Below are 16,882 nucleotides of genomic sequence, written 5' to 3' on the forward strand. Positions count from 1 at the left end.
GACCAGAAATATCCAGAGAGCTTTGAGACCTTCGTGGTGGGGGGATAGAGGTGTATAGGGACATCCATAGTGAAAATATGATGCTCAGGGCCAAAGAACTTGAAATTATTAAAAAGAGCAAGTGTGTGAACTGTCACAGATATAGGTAGGAAGGGACCAAAACAGGGGGAATAAAACTGAGTTGAGGTACGCAGATACAAGTTCAGTGAAGCAGGAACAAGCAGAAACAACCCCCCCCCCCCCCTTATCTGCAGGCTTGATGGTGAGGTTAGGATTAGTGCGGAGAGAATGGGAAGCAGAATGTTCTGAAGGGGTGAGATTGGAATTGGAGAGAGGTGAAGTAGAGATGGCGTATGTCCTGTCGGCAGTTGGCAATGAGGCCATGCTCAGGTTGGAGCAGCAACACCTTATATTCCGCCTGGGTAGCCTCTAACATTATAACATGTATATCAATTTCTCAAACTTCAGGTACTGCCTCCCTTCCCATTCCCTTTTCCACCTCACCTTATCTCCTTACCTGCCCATCACCTCCCTCTGGTGCTCCTCCCCATTTTCTTTCTTATATGGCCTTCTGTCCTCTCCTATCAGATTTCCCCATCTCCAGCCCTGCATCTCTTTCACCAATCAACTTCCCAGCTATTTACTTCACCCCTCCCCCACCTCCCGATTTCACCTATCATCTTGTGTTGCTTTCTCCCCTCCCCCCACCTTCTTACTCCGACTCATCATTTTTCTTCTCAGTCCTGAAAGGTCTTGGCCTGAAATGTTGACTATACCCTTTTCCATAGGTGCTGCCTGGCCTGCTAAGTTCCTCCAGCATTTTGTGTGTTCCCACATAACTAGATACATTTGTCAATTCCAATTCATGACACAACAATTATAAGGCAGAGTCACCATAAAATATTTGACAGCAGAGCAAATTGAATGAGCTGTGCAGGAAAAGAACAAAGGTTAAAATTGGTGAAAAGTAGGCTAACAGGTGTGGCAACTCAAATCTGACTCTCCCTCATTATGTAATTAGGACTTTGGCAAACAAGGTTTCTTGTGTTCAGAACTACAGATAGATTTAGCTTGTCAGAGCAAAAGTCAATCATATTAGTTTATGTTAAACTGGCTGGTTGATTCTAAGTGAATATGCAGCCATCAATCAGGCACGGCATACTGTCCCTCCCCCAGTTATGGTAGCTCTGATAACAGAAATAACTAATTATAGAATGTACAAATCAATAGTAAAAATCTGGTCTACTGAATAAATATTCACTCATGAAGATTCTGTGAATGTCAATAAATACGTTTTTCCTCATTTTTGAGGAATGCACGTTGTGCAAAATAAAGATATGGACAGTTTTCTTGGAACACAACTGCAGCCCACTCCCCCCCACCACCACCACCACTGCCAATCCAACATAAAAATCAGAAACTTCAGCAAAATACATTACTTCCTGTTCTTACAGAAGCAAAGTCTCAAATTCAGAACCTTCCATCATGACGTATTTTTATAATTCCAAATTGACAAACTATTCCCAATGCAAAGATGCCACATGGATGGGATAGGTTATTGACAAAATTCTGCACGAGTACTAGTAAATAGAACATACTATGTACGCTGGAAATTTGAAACAAGAAATGGAAACTGCCAGAAGTGCTCAGCAGATTAGGCTACACTGAAAGGAAAACTCAACGAACTTCATCAGATAGTAATGAGCACATGGGTGCGACTGCTCCAGGTCAAGCAATCAATCGTATTATTGTGATGATAAAAGACGAATTTTTCAATCACACTTCAACAAATCTAGTTTCCACCTAATAGTTCATCAGTGATGAGAGAAATTAACATTAATTAACAATAACCTGAGTAATAAGCCACAAAATTTAGCTTTACATAGATTTTGGGAATATTCTTTTACTACTTTCATGATCTAAACTTTCTTCACTGCCATTCTAAAGCTAGGCACCCAAAAATACAGAAGCACAATCATAAACGAAAGGCCCTTTAGTTTTCACTTGCTTCTACTCCAAAATACCTAATGGGAAGATTTGTTTTTACATTCATTCAAGGGATGTGGACTTCACAGGCCGAGCCAACATTTAATTATGTGTTCCAAGTGGCTTTGAGAAGGAAGTGGTGAGCTGCTGCAGTTCTTGAGGTGTGGCTATGCCAACAATGCTGTTAGGAAAAGCGTTCCTGAATTCTGACACAGCAACACTGCAGCTCAGAGGGCAATGTCCAAGTGGTGGGATTCCCATGCTTTTGGTGTCCTTGGCCTTCCAGCTAGTAGAGGTCATCAGTTTGGAAGGTGCTTTCTGAGGAGACTTGGTGAGTTGCTGCAGTGCATCTTGTACAAACTACTCCAACTGTGTGTGCGGTGGTGGATTGTCGTGGATGCAGTACCTATCAAGCAGGTTGCTAGGCCCTGCATATTGTCAAGCTTCTAAGTGCCATTTAAACGGCACTCATCCAGGCAAGTAATGAGTACTGCATTGCACTCCTGACTTGAGAACCTTGTATATAGTGGGCAGGATTTAGGGAGATAGGTGAGTGACTCACCATAGCTTTCCAAACCTCTGACCTGCTTGAGCCACAAAATATTACCAATGAAGGATTCAACAATGGTAATGCTACTGAATGTCAGGGGATAATTTTTCTCACAGTGTGAGTGCTATTTGTCATACATCTGCCCAGGTCAGAATATTGTCCAAGTCTTGATGCATTTGGTTGTAAATTGTTTCCTTATTTGAGGAGTAACAAATGGTGCTGAATGTTATACCATCAGTGAACATCCTCAATTCTAACCTTATAATTGATGTAAGATCATTGATGACGCACCAAAGATGGCTAGGCCTAGAACACTATCAAAAGGTGTAGAGACCATCTTCCTTTGTGTTAGCTATGACTCAAGCCTGATTTGCCCTAATTCCCATGAACTCCAGATTAGCCAGGGCTTCTTGATGCCATCTTCTATCAAATGTCAAGGGCAGTTACTCCTACTTCACCGCAGCTCTTCCATCCATGTATGGACTGAAGCTGTAGTGAGGTCAGGAGCTGACCAAGTGTAGGCCAAACCCAAACTGAAGTCCTGTGAGCAGGTTGTTGCTAAGCAACTGCTGCTTGATCGCACTTTGTTGATGATCCAGTGCAGACTAGTGGGGATGATAAATGGTTAGAATGGGTTTGTCCTGCTGCTTGAGGACAGGACATCCTGGGTAACTTTTCACATTGCTGGGTAGATGCCAGTGCTATGGCTTTACTGCAACAACTTGGCTAAGGGTGTGGCAACATCTGAAGCACAAATCTTCAGTAAAATTGCCGGAAGGTCTGGCAGACGGAATGCAACTTTGATAAATGCGCCATTATCCACTTTGGAAGGAATAATAGAAGAGTAGATTATTATTTAAATGGTGAAAGATTGCAGCATGCTGTTGTGCAGAGGGACTTGGGAGTGCCTGTGCATGAATCGCAAAAAGTTGGCTTACAGGTACAACAGATTATTAGGAAGGCAAACAGGATGTTGTCCTTCATTACTAGAGGGATTGAATTCAAGAGCAGGGAGGTCATGTTGCAACTACACAGGGTGCTGGTGAGACCGCACCTGGAGTACCGTGTGCAGTTCTGGTCTCCATGCTTGAGGAATGATATACTGGCTTTGGAGGCAGTGCAGAGGTTCACCAGGTTGATTCCAGGGATGAAGGGGTTAACCTATGAGGAGAGATCGAGTCGCCTGGGACTATACTCTCTGGAGTTCAGAAGAATGAGAGGGGATCTTATAGAAACATACAAAATTTTGAAAGGGATAGATAAGATTGAAGTAGGAAAGTTGTTTCCATTGGTAGGTGAGACTAGAACTAGGGGACATTGCCTGAAGATTCGGGGGGAAGATTAAGGACGGCGATGAGGAGAAACTGTTTTTCCCAGACAGTGGTGAATCTGTGGAATTCTCTGCCCAGGAAAGCAGTTGAGGCTTCTTCACTAAATATATTTAAGAAACAGTTAGATAGGTTTTTACACAGTAAGGGAATTAAGGATTATGGGGAAAAGGCAGGTAGATGGAGCTGAGTTTACAGACAGATCAGCCATGATCTTATTGAATGGCGGGGCAGGCTCAATGGGCCGGATGGCCTACTCCTGTTCCTATTTCTTACATTCTGTTGTCAGGGCCATGAAAGCCAATACATTTCTAGAGGAAATAACATATAAAAAAGTGGACTACTGGATACAGATTCATGACTATCGCATATGAATGATAAATTCATACAAACATTCATGACCTACAGAGTTAACAATCTTTTTAGACCAGAATTGGAAATGAGTGTGGCATGCCACCAAGAAGCACTCTAATCAATTGTTGCTCCAAACTAAGTTTTTGAAGATCTGTTTAGGAAAGATTGAAAATGATTTGGATGAATATGTGCAAAAAAATTGACTTTCACCATTGCAACTCAGAAGAAAGTACAAGTAAGTAATGAAAATTTTTAGATAAATTACATGCTGGAGTTTGACAATTATCTTTAGAAATTAAGTGAACAAGCACAGGATCAGACCCTTCAGCCCAGTGTTGAACCACTGAGCTAATGAACCCAATCCCTTCTGCCAACATTCTCTGCATATTCATGTGCCTATCTAAAAGCGTCAACACCTTTATCACATCTCCCATCATCACCACCCCGAAGCGCAGTCCAAGTACCCACAACTATGTAGAAAAACATGCTTCCACATAACCTCTGAACTTTCCCATTCTCAACTTAAATACATTCCCTCTAGCAGCACACATTTAAGATTGAAAATACTCAAATTTTTCCCAAAAATTGTACTTTCTAGGATGCACTAGGATACTGAAGGCTTTATATTTGAATGCTTTCAATATACAGAATAAGCTAAATGATCTTCTAGCGCAAATAGAGACTGGTAGGTATGATGTCGCGGTCATCACCGAGTTGTGGCTGAAAGGAGATCATAGTTAGGAGCTTAGCATCCAAGGATACATATTGTTTCAAAAGGACAGGCAGGTAGGCAGAGGGTGTGGGCTGGCACTGTATGTAAAAAAAATGAAATCAAATCCTTAGAAAGAGGTGATATAGAATCTGAAGATGTAGAATGTAGAATTAAGGAACTGAAAGGATAAAGAGACCTTGATATGTGTTCGGTACAGGTCTCTGAAAAGTAACCAGGATATAGAGTACAAATTAAAATAGGAAATAGAAAAGGCATGCAAAAAGGACAACGTTACAATAGTCATGGGGGATTTAAATACGCAGGTAGACAGAGAAAATCAGATTAGTGCTGATCCCAAGAGAGAAATTGTAGAATGGTTATAAGATGGCTTTTTAGAGCAGCTTGTGGTCGAGCCACAAGCTTGAGGTGAAAGGCAGTTGGATGTTATGTAATGAACCAGAATTGATTGGGGAACTTAAGGTAAAGGAACCCTTGGGAGACAGTGATCATAATGATAGAATTCACCCCTCAGTTTGCGAGGCAGAAGCTGAAGTCAGATGAATCAATATTATGGTGGAGTAAAAGGAATGACAGGGCATGAGAGGGGAGCTGGCCAAGTTTGATTGGAAGGGAACACTAACAGAGATGACAACAGAACAACAATATCTGCAGTTTCTGGGGGACAACTAGGAAGGCACAGGATAGACACATTCCAAAGTAGTAGTACATTCGTCCCTCGGTATCCGTGGGGGATTGGTTCCGGGACCCCCGCCCCCGCGAATACCAAGATCTGCAGATGCTCAAGTCCCTTATATAAAATGGCGTCGTATTTGCATATAACCTACGCACATCCTCCCGTATACTTTAAATCATCTCTAGATTACTTATAATACCCAATAAAATGTAAATGCTATGTAAATAGTTGTTATACTGTATTGTTTAGGGAATAATGACAAGAAAAAAAGTCTGTACATGTTCCGTACAGACGCAACCATTGTAGCTCTTCTGGGAACGCTGATGCTGCCTCGGCATCGGCCGATGCCAATTCTCCCATGATCTTTAAATTCTTGAGGCTGCAGCGCTTTACATTGCTAGCCAGCCATCCCTTAAACTCCTTCCTCTCACTCAAGTCAAGTCACTCTTATTGTCATTTCAACCACAACTGCTATGTACAGTACATAGTAAAATGAGACAACGTTTTTCAGGACCATGGCGTTACACGACACAGTACAAAAACTAGATTGAACTACGGGAAAAAACAACACAGAGAGAAAAAAAAAGCTCCACTAGACTACAGATCTCCCAGGACTGCATAAAGTCACAATACAAGTAGCGAACAAACGAGATGCGAGGCGAACAATGCTCTAACAACGAGTGCTGGAGAGACTGAGGATCTGTGAAATGGCAGGAGGCTACAACAGGGTATGCCTACACATCACTTCATTTGTGTGGATTCAGCGTAGAGCCCGGCGCGCGGCAAAATTCAAGTTTCGCTTTTTGGGACTTCTTAGAAAAAAATTTTCGAATATTTTCGATCTGCAGTTGGTTGAATCCGCAGATGCGGAACCCATGGATACGGAGGGCCGACTGTATTCTAAAGGCAGAATGACACAACCATGGCTGACAAGGGACATCTAAGACAGCATGAAAGGAAAAGAGAGGGTACTGTATATAATATAGTAAAAAAAAGTGGGAAGTCAGAGGATCGGGAAGCTTTTAAAACCAACAGAAGATAATTAAAAAGTTATAATAAGAGAAAATATGAAATATTAAAATAAGTTAGTCAATAATATAAGAGGATAGCAAATGTTTTTTCAGATATATAAAGAGTTAAAGAGAGGTGGGTGTGGATATGACATTGGAGAGGTAGTAATGCAGAACAAAGAAATGGCAGACGAAATTAATAAATATTTTTCATCAACCTTCAATGTGGAAGACACTAACAGTATGCCAGGAACTTGAGAGTGTCAGGGGGCAGCTAAGGGAAGCTGAGAAGTCAGAAGGGTAAGTAAGTCAAAAAGGAGATATTAGTAATAATCTTTAAAGAATCACTGGATTCTGAAATGATTTCGGAAGTCTGGAAAATTACAAATTTTACCCCAGTCTAAAGGCAAAAGAAAGGAAATGATAGGCCAGTTAGCCTCACTTCAGTGGTTGAACAAACGCTGGAGACCACTGTTAAGGATGAGGTTTCAGGGTTTTATAGAGGCACATCATTAAATATGCCAAATCAGGATGGTTTCCTTAAGGAGAAAACTTGCCTGACAAATCTGTTGGAACTCTTTGAGGAACTAACAGGCAGGACAGGCAAAGGAGAATCAATGGATGGTATTTTCTCTCAGATTTTCAGAAGCCCTTTGACAAGGTGCCACGCATGAGGCTGCTTAACAAGAGCCCATGGTATAACAGGAAAGATACAAGCATGGATTGAGCATTGGCTGATTGCCTAGAGGCGTAGAGTGGGAAGAAAGGGGTCTTTTCTGTTTAGTTGCCAGTGGCTGGTGGTGGTGTAAGGACCACTTCTTTTCACGACAAATGTTAGAGAAATTTTATACCGTAGATTCCGGATTTTAAGCCGCTACTTTTTTCCCACATTTTGAACAGCTTTGAACTTTGCGGCCTTTAATCCGGAGCGGCTAATGCATGATTTTTTTCATGCCGCCTCGTAAACATTTTGCCTCGTAACAGTAGACCAATAAAATTGATGAGTAGTTCACAGAGGTCCAATGAAATTGTACGATAAATCAAGCGCACTTTCACAATTAAATTATTGTAAATCAGTCATTTGTACTCACCCTCATCAACATGGAAAACACTCGAAGCATTGTGCTGCCTTATGGCAGTTATTTAGTTTATAATATTTTCGCTTAGTAATTCATTTTCTAGTTAAAGTTAGAAGAGTTTTAACTATATTTGTTTTCTGTACTACATCGCGGGATGCTATGACGTCACACCCGGTTTCGCGGTGTCTTGTGGGAAAAATGCCAGTTTGCGATAAACGGAAAGGAGGGGGGAGCGCATTGGATCTGAGCGAATGCTGCTTTTAAGTTAAAGGCAATCAATAACTTTTCCTGGTAGGCTGCAGTATATATATTTTTTACCAGTCGTTAGGAGATATTGGAATGTTGTTCAGTAAAGAAGTATACGCAACGTATATTTAAAAGTAGCCGCGTTACGGGCACGGTTCGAAAAAAAGCATTTGCAATATGTATTTGTTTTTGTTACCATATGGATTTAATTAAAAGTTAAAAAATCCTCACGTGTAATATCTTTCTGTGTAAATATCTCATATTACAACGTGGGACACCTGCGGCTGAAAATCCGGTGCGGCCTTTACAATTAAAAAATTGATTTTATTTCTAAAATTAGAGCCAGCGGCTTTTAATCAGGTGCGCTCTGTAGTCCGGAATCTACGGTACTTTGAAAAGAAAGTAACATATTAAGTAAAAGACCATTTTCCAAATAAAAACTTTGTAGGTATATAGCTCAGTGCATGATTAAACAAAGGTAACAAACAGGATACTAATAATCAATGTCATAATGAGTTGAATGAACTAAACCGATGAACCAAAGCAGAAATGGGTGTAGAGGGTATCAACCTGGGCAAAGGACAACCAAACTACAAGGTGAGCCCATGGCAGACGTGACAGTTTAACCTTCAAATCATCAATTCTTTCACCATGACAAGAGTAAGCATAACAAAAAGAAACAAGATGATCATCCTGCATCAGCACAGTCTCTTCCAAGCAGAAATAAGTTTTAAAATGTGCTGTGCAAGTTCTTCTGAGGCACAAAGAAACAGGTAAGGTTGAGGTCCAGAATTGCAGTGGTCAGCCATATATACTGACTGTAGCAGGCAAGAGATACATTAAACTTCTAAATTTGAAGAAGTCCAGCACTGCTATCAGTTCTGAAACACTGGAACTCAAACATACCTCTCAACAGTCTGGAGAAATCTTGCCAGAAGTGGTCTTCATGGAAGAGTTGCTTCCGGGAAACCATTCCTCTGAAGTGGAAACAAAATGAAGAGACTCACCTACGCACAAAAACACATGGACTGGGGACGAAGAACGTGTTCTGGACTGATGAGTCTAAATTTGAAATTTTTGGCTTAAACAACAGGCAGTCTGTCTGCAGATGTGCTGGAGAGTGCTACATGGACAAATGCCTGCAGCCAACATTAAAGCATAGGGAAGGTTCCCTGCAGGTTTGGGGCTGCATTTCTGCAAGTGGAATTGGTGATCTGGTCAGAATAAATGGAATTGTCAATGTTGAAAAGTACAAGCAGATTCTCACCCATCATGCAATACGATCAGGGAAGGATCTAATCTATCCCAACTTCGATCTGCAGCAGGACAATAACTCTAAACACACAGCCAAGGTCATAAAGAACTACCTTCAGAGAAATGAAGAACAAGGAGTTCTAAAAAAGATGGTATGGCCTCTACAGAGCCTTGATTTCAACATCAGAGGCCGTCTGGGATGAGCTGGAGAGACAGAAGCAAATGAGACGGCCACGTTCTGCAGAAATGTTCTACAAGATGCCTGACAAATCTATCAGCCGATTTTCTTATAAAACTTCACGACAGTGTATCTAAGAAAATGGATGCAGTTTTAAAGGCAAAGCAGTGTCACACTAAATATTGATTTGATTTAGATTTTTTAAACTGCTTACTGCTCTTTATAGCAAAATTTTTAATGTTTAGAAACTTTTAATTTCATTATTTTGAAAGCATATTTCCTTCAATTTTTTTTTACATGTGCCTAAGATTTTTTGCACGGTACTGACAAACCTCCAGAAGTTAATTTATCTATCTCATCTGCACAAGTACAATGTCACTCACGGCAACCCCACAAGTATATGGACCAATATTCTTCATTTCAATGTTTGCTAGCACCATTAAAAGCATTTTAAAAACTTAATTAGCAGATTCAGATTGTGGCATATCTCCAGAGTACTTTCAGGGATCAACTGACACTGATCCAAAGGAGGGCAGATTAAGGAAAGAATGGCGAAGGACTTGATCATCTTATTGAAGAAATAAGCTTTCCAAAAATCAAATCAAGTTTCTCCAATTTTACTGTTCAGTAAACTTACAAAATTTTACTGTTTTGTAAACATAAAATTTTACTCACCTAAATATTAATTGTTCATAATTGCAAGAGTAAAAATTACTCAATTTGGCAATTAGAACCATCTGAAAATTAAAATGAACAGGAAAATGACATTTTATACAGAGAGAAACATTCCAGTGTGAAAATAGTAGTAAATTTACAGACAATACAGCTAAATTTAGTTTATGAAAGTAGTATCTTAAAGTAATGCCCTGGCTAAGAACTTGCTTTATTGTATTTCTACTGCTATACTGTTATGCATTTAGCAACTTTTTTGCAAGTGTGTTTTGTTAGTTAAGTTTCATAGACTAGTGTTTTGGCTTCAACTGAGACAAGGAGACACTTTCACAGCCTCGGAATTTTGTGTCAGCCAGCTAGGTATGTCTTGGTAATGTGCTGTAATATTCTGTCCAGTGGAATGCCATGGAACACTCGAGAAAGCTGAGCAGGATCAAATTTCTGGGGTGTCAGTGTTCTGACTTTGGGTCTTTGTTGGCAGGAGGTGCGAAGCAGAGCACAAGGGAAGATGCTCGCAGAATACCGTTTGAAGGATAGACCACGTTGTAATTAGTGCTTTATGCAGATAAATGGTTCCAACGAGGAAGTTCCAATACTCCAGAGTGAGCCAGTTCATTCGAATTGGTCTTTAAGGTAAGTTCGAACAGTGGCTATTGTCTTTCACATAGAATGTGGGTTTAGCATGAGTAATCAGAGCGAAGCATCCTGACTATTCCAGAAATGAGCTCCGATGGTTACGTGCACATTTAGACTGGCTTAACTGGACTAGGCCCTATTCTATTTTTCCTATTAACTGCTTGTCAAAGTTGAAATATCTGTAAATATACTTCAGCTTGACTTTTATGACAGTGTAAGGTCTGTTATTTCCTGGCAAATAATAACTTTGCACAGGACAGCATTTATACAGTGTTCACCATAATTCCTGTTTCTTTATCAGAACACTCCAACTTTCTTGTTTAGTTAAATCCAAATCATACTGACCCTTGACGTGTGTTGCTTATTGAAGATGGCCTTCTCACCGTTACCCATGCAATGCTGAGTCACATGGCTGTTAGCCAGAGTTAGCTAACAAGCCAAGTTTGTTATGAGCCATGGTGAGAGGGTTGCATTAGTAGTTCTGAACGGTCCAGAACACGTGGTGACAAAACAAGTCAGGGCAGAACATGTAAAGCTTTCAAAAAACTACTAATTATAGCAGCATGACGGTTTTGCTGAAGTGCTATGGTCTCTATACAATTATAATTTTCTATTTAAAACTACATACATCCTTAGCATGGTTGGACTATCTACCCTATGCAATTACAAGGTTTGGAAATAAAATGCACTATACTGCATCTTCTTTCAGATTACTATAACTGCCTAATTGTTTATGATACCAGCTTTGAAAAAGAAAGCTCATCAGGATATTAAATAGTTAATGATGTCATTGAATTTATTAGAGACTTTGGTTTTATGTCTCTGACCCTTCACTAATTTACCCAAACTGAACTGCCTATATCACTACACACACTAAATCCTAATCATCTTCTAGCTCTATTCTAGAAGTCCTCATACTGGCTCCCAGGCCACTAACGCTCAAATTTAAAATTCTCATCATTGGGCTTAATGATGACAGTCTCTTACTTTCAACTCTTATCCTCTTACAAATTGAAAATTTAAGAACTCTGAATTTCTCCAATTCCAGTTTCCAGTATATCTCCAGCTTTCTTTTTCTACCATGTTGTTTCTTCATAACGTTCACTGCCTGGAGCATTATTTCTCAACTCCCCTCCAAGTGGACCTGAACAGCAGACTCTTGATGACAATTCCCCATTTCCTACTAAAAATTAATTTCAAGCCATATTTAATTTATTTTTAAAATGTATAATACCACTGAAAATATTGATTTTCACAATTCTTCTCATAACTTATATCTGAGGCCCCATTCAAGGTAAATGGTTAGCACATTTGATGCTTATACTTTCAACTTGTATGGATTATATTTGTATAACTAACAAGCCAAATGGTCCTTAATCTACAGTACATAATGCTGCATGGACATAATCTCCTTGACATAGAAATAGGAATTAGTAACACGCTGAGCTAATCCTGCATACTTGTACTACCCACTCATAACATTTCTTTCACGATGAAGAATAGCAGAGTCCTGACTTAGATGCATTATTTCCTCACGGAGGCATTAAGATTACAGACATTTGCAAAGTTTTAATAATACTGGAATAATTTTTGTTAAAAAAAATATACACTGCATACTAGCATTCTGAAAATAAAACAGCGGTAACTCATGAGAAGTAGCCTTGACATCATAATTTGTTATTTGAGGGGCAAGGACAATGTCAAAACACATTTTTATGGGCATGAATAAGTGCACTTTCTATTCAAAATCAGGATGGAAAATCATTTCACAACATTAATTTTTGTTCCTATCCTTTGAACTAAGCATGGCTTCAAATAATGCTCAGTTTGGATAAGGGCCATTCAGGCATGTGACTAATTATCTAACCCCAATATTAAAAGAATACTGAAACACCAATAAACTAAAAACATAAAAATAAATATGTAAACAGATCATCAAATTAACTTTTGGCTTCTTAATGCCCAAATAGAGAATCAGTACTAAAGTGGATAATGATTCAAATCTTAGGGGAACTTTATCATACATCCTGGACTTTAAGCAGAGTGCATAAATCCAGGATATATTTAACCTGCCAAAGACTGAACCAATTTGTTCTTTTATAGCACAGTCAGCCTGACTTAGTCTATTGTTTCAAAAACACATGAACCTATATACCCAATACATCATTATTCTTCTGGCCAAAATAACCATATATAATTAACTTTCAATTCAAAGTGCCATATACTTAAAGAAGTAACAAGATGAAAAAGAAAGCAGCATTCTTTAGGATTTACATGTGCTGATGGAAACTTGTCAAAGAGGAAATTGCATCACTACACTATTTAAACATTACCCTGCTAAGTTGCTCCTGATATCAAAGAAGCAGTTATCATTGATAAAGCCTAAATTTTCAAGTTATAAAACATCTGTCGTGTTAACTACACAAAATGTCTCAAGTAAAGCAAAAACTGCTGTGAGAACTCAATTGGTCAAGCAGCAACTAAGGAGGAAAGGGATAAATGACATTTCTGTTGGAGATCCTGCATTAATAATAACAACTTATTTATAGAACACTTCTCATATGATGAAATTCAAAGTGTTTTACAATGGGATAAAGTGCAAACATGAAAATAAAATAAAAATACACGTGTAAATAAAAGACAAAAATATTAGTTAAAAGCAATGTTAAATAAACAAGTTTTGAGCTGGCGTTTAAAAGTGTCAATGGAGTCTACATCCCTTATAGTTACACGTATTGATTTCCACAGTTGAGGATTGCAATTCAAAGTAGCTGACTTGCTAATTATCTTTCAGGAAGATTGTTTACATTTATAGTGCTGCTTGAATAAACCAAAAATTATCCTGTAATGTACTCTGGTACCAGACCATTAAGAGCTTTAAAAACAATTAAGAGAACTTTATCAAATTCAGAACTAGGTTTAATATTGTCCAGGTGATCCAAGGCTGAGTGGAGAGTCAATGAGATTGCATCCATTGTACATTTATTTTGGCGCGATAGGCAAATTGCACCCAGTCCAGGTCTCTGCTTAGGCAAGAGTTGACTCTAACTATCACCAGCTTCTCAAAGCATTTCATTACAGTGCAAGTGAGTACCACTGAGCAGTAGTCGTTGAGGCAGCTCACTTTACTCTTCTTGGGCATTGGTATGATTATCACCCTTTTGGAGCAGCTGGGAATCTGACTGCAGAAAGGAGAGAGTAAAATCAACTCTAAAATTTAGAAGAAGCCAATGCACAGTAGCTGGGACAGGAATGAAATGCTCCTTCATCCTGGTTTTAGTTAAAAGTCCAGCAGCAGCATTCTGAATGAGTTGAAGATTGCTTTGGAAGGCCAGTAAAAAGTGCATTGTAATAATCTAATATAGTCTATTCGATATAAAGGTGTGACTTAGTCTTTCAGATCTTTATGTGACAGAAACAGATGAACCTTTGCAATATTTCTTCAGTATAGAAATGCTGCCCTGGTCACTTTCTTTGTCGGATTTAAACTTCAAATCTGAGTCAAGGCTATCACCCACGCCTGTTACTTCTGATTTTACAAGGGGAGCCAAATTCCAAGGTTTATCGAAAAAAATTCTCTCTTTTGGCTTTGGGACCAACTAAAGTATTTCAGTTTTATCTTCATTTAGCTTCAGGAAATTAATTATTGCTCATCCGTGTGTTTATTGCAGTCATACCACACATCAGACAAGATGGGGTGTTATCATCAGGATCAGCCAAGATAAAGAGTTGTGTGTCATCTACATAACTATGGAAGTCAAGTTTATGCTTCTAATGGTATCTCCTAAGGACAGCATGTACAGGGGGCCCAAATCAACTTCACTGAACAACACCAAAAGATACATGGTCTCTCTTAGAAAATCAGTCTCCAAGACAGACAAAAAATTCTCTAAGATATATGAATGAAACTAATTAAGGGCACACCAGAGAGGCCAACCCAGTTCTCAAGGCAATCTAGGAGAATGTCATGGTCAATTGTGTCAAAGTCAGCACTTAGATCTCGAAGAATCAGAACTGAGACTCAGCTGGCATGAGTGCTGAGCTTAAGGTCACTGACAATTTTGGTAAGGGCCACCCCATTGCTGTGGTTCGCTCTAAAACCTGACTGAAACTTTTCTAGAATATTGTTCTCATTCAGAATGTTCTTGAGTTGGTTGAAAATTACTTTCTCAACAATCTTGCCCAGGAGGGAAGATTTGATTTAGGCCTGTAGTTAGCCAGTACCTCACTACCGTATCAAGGTTTGACAGCTGCAATTTTGAAGGCATCTGGAAAAACTCCAGTTTCAAGGATATGATAATATTTTGCCCAACAGAATTGAAAACACTCTTAAAAGAGTCCTTATAAAGTGAGGTAGGAACAGTGTCAAATCTGAAAGTTTACTCTTACAATCTCAGAGTTCTGAATCAGAAGTAATTTAGACGTGGCTGCCATCTTTTTATGAGGTTGGCTATATTGGTTACCAGTATCTGTCGATATAATGGAAGTAGTTTTGTTGATTTAAAAAAATGCAAATTCCTCACTTTGTGGCAGATGTTTGACTGGGGACATTCTAAGTTGGATCAGAGTTCAACTGTCTGTTTATAGTTCAGAACAAGATTCTTGAATTGCTGATATTCTCTGTCATAATCTTGAAAAGAAGGGCTCTCCTTGCAGCGCATATAGTATAGGAGGCCAGTTTTCTCCTTGGAAATATTACAGTGAACTTCTAGTCCAATTTTCTCCCCATTTTCTCTCAGCTACTCTGCATGATTTCGAGTTCACAGACAGAATTGTTTAACTATTAATAATGATTTAATCACTTATTAATCACAATTTAATAAGTGAGTTTTTAAACATACTGGGGCCAGTACATTTAATATATTTGTCAAGTTATTGGAGAAAGAATCAACTATTTCATTTACTGAGCAGCTCAGGTCAGTCACATTGATCAGATAAACTAGCCAGCTCAAAGAATTTAAGTTGCATTGCAGCATCAAGTAACAGTCTTTTTAAAACTGCAATTTATTTTATGGTCTTGATTCCAGGCATGAGGGCATTAAAAAGTACACAAAAATGATCAGAGATAGCAGTATCAGACAGATATTAGGACTGAAAAATTAGAGGGAGCAATCTACAGGTAAAAGTAGATCCACTTTTCCTCAATACAGCAGTACGCTTGTAAAAATAACTATTAATTTTAGTTTCTCAAATCTTTGAACATACAAAATATATAAATTCTGTGTGATAAAATGGAAATGAAAGAAATAATTGATAACTCAAACATGAACTCATTCCTTAAACCTAACAATCCTTCTAGTATTAGATGTTTTAGCAGATAACAAAATATATACCTGGCACCAAATCTGATGACTTAAACGCGAAGTAAGTAACATGCAGTACACAGAATTTAATTTCAGGCAAGCACATGTTCGAACTCAGCATTAACAAGTGAAACAACTGATATTAATTATGCAAAGAAAAGTGTGGCAACAGGTAGAGAATAGAAAAAAATGACAAGGGATACAATGGAAGAGACAGGAAAGGACTGAAAGCCTGCATTCTACCTCACGTAGCATGACATATGTGATTATCAAGCAAGCTGGGTAAGTGATTGACTTGACATTAGGAGAACAGTATAAGAATGAACCCTGATGAAGGACATCACCCTCAAACTTCAATTGTTTATTCTCTTCCACATACAATTCCCGAATTGCTGAATTTCACCAGCATTTTGTGTGGGTTGCTTAGGAATGAGCTTACTATATTCTCAAAAGCAGTTGGGGCATATATCAGCACCCAGATCCCAAAAATATACCGGTATATAAATTTAAAAATGGCATTCATTATTCTATACATACTGTACTTGGTTATTTACTCAGAATGTTTCTGCAAGCCAAGAACAAGCGTTTTGGTGCCAAGGCAGCAGTATCACACACAATCAAAAATGGGTAGAATGCTTTAATTTCAAAACAAACATAAATGTAATCAATGTCAGCTGAAGTAAAACATTTCCTTGGTTAGAAAATAACTTTAGATTTTCTTAGTAATTTCACATTTAACAAGATTAACTTTAAAATATCAGTAGCTAGTACTGTAATTCCTGGCCAACAGCTTCATCTATAGATTAGTTCTTAAGGTTAACGACAGTAGGAAATGATTCACTTTAAAAGTACTTGGGGTGCATTTAATTCCAAGAATACT

At 38.7% G+C, this 16,882-nt stretch overlaps 1 protein-coding gene across 5 annotated transcripts in view; it reads right to left on the reverse strand.

The window, feature by feature from the left end:
* Positions 1-16,882, reverse strand: part of LOC140730394 (echinoderm microtubule-associated protein-like 4) — a 236,006-nt gene that overhangs the window by 181,852 nt on the left and 37,272 nt on the right. The window lies entirely within an intron of this gene.

Source organism: Hemitrygon akajei, chromosome 7 (assembly GCF_048418815.1).
Source record: "Hemitrygon akajei chromosome 7, sHemAka1.3, whole genome shotgun sequence".
In the NCBI taxonomy this organism is placed as follows: domain Eukaryota; kingdom Metazoa; phylum Chordata; class Chondrichthyes; order Myliobatiformes; family Dasyatidae; genus Hemitrygon; species Hemitrygon akajei.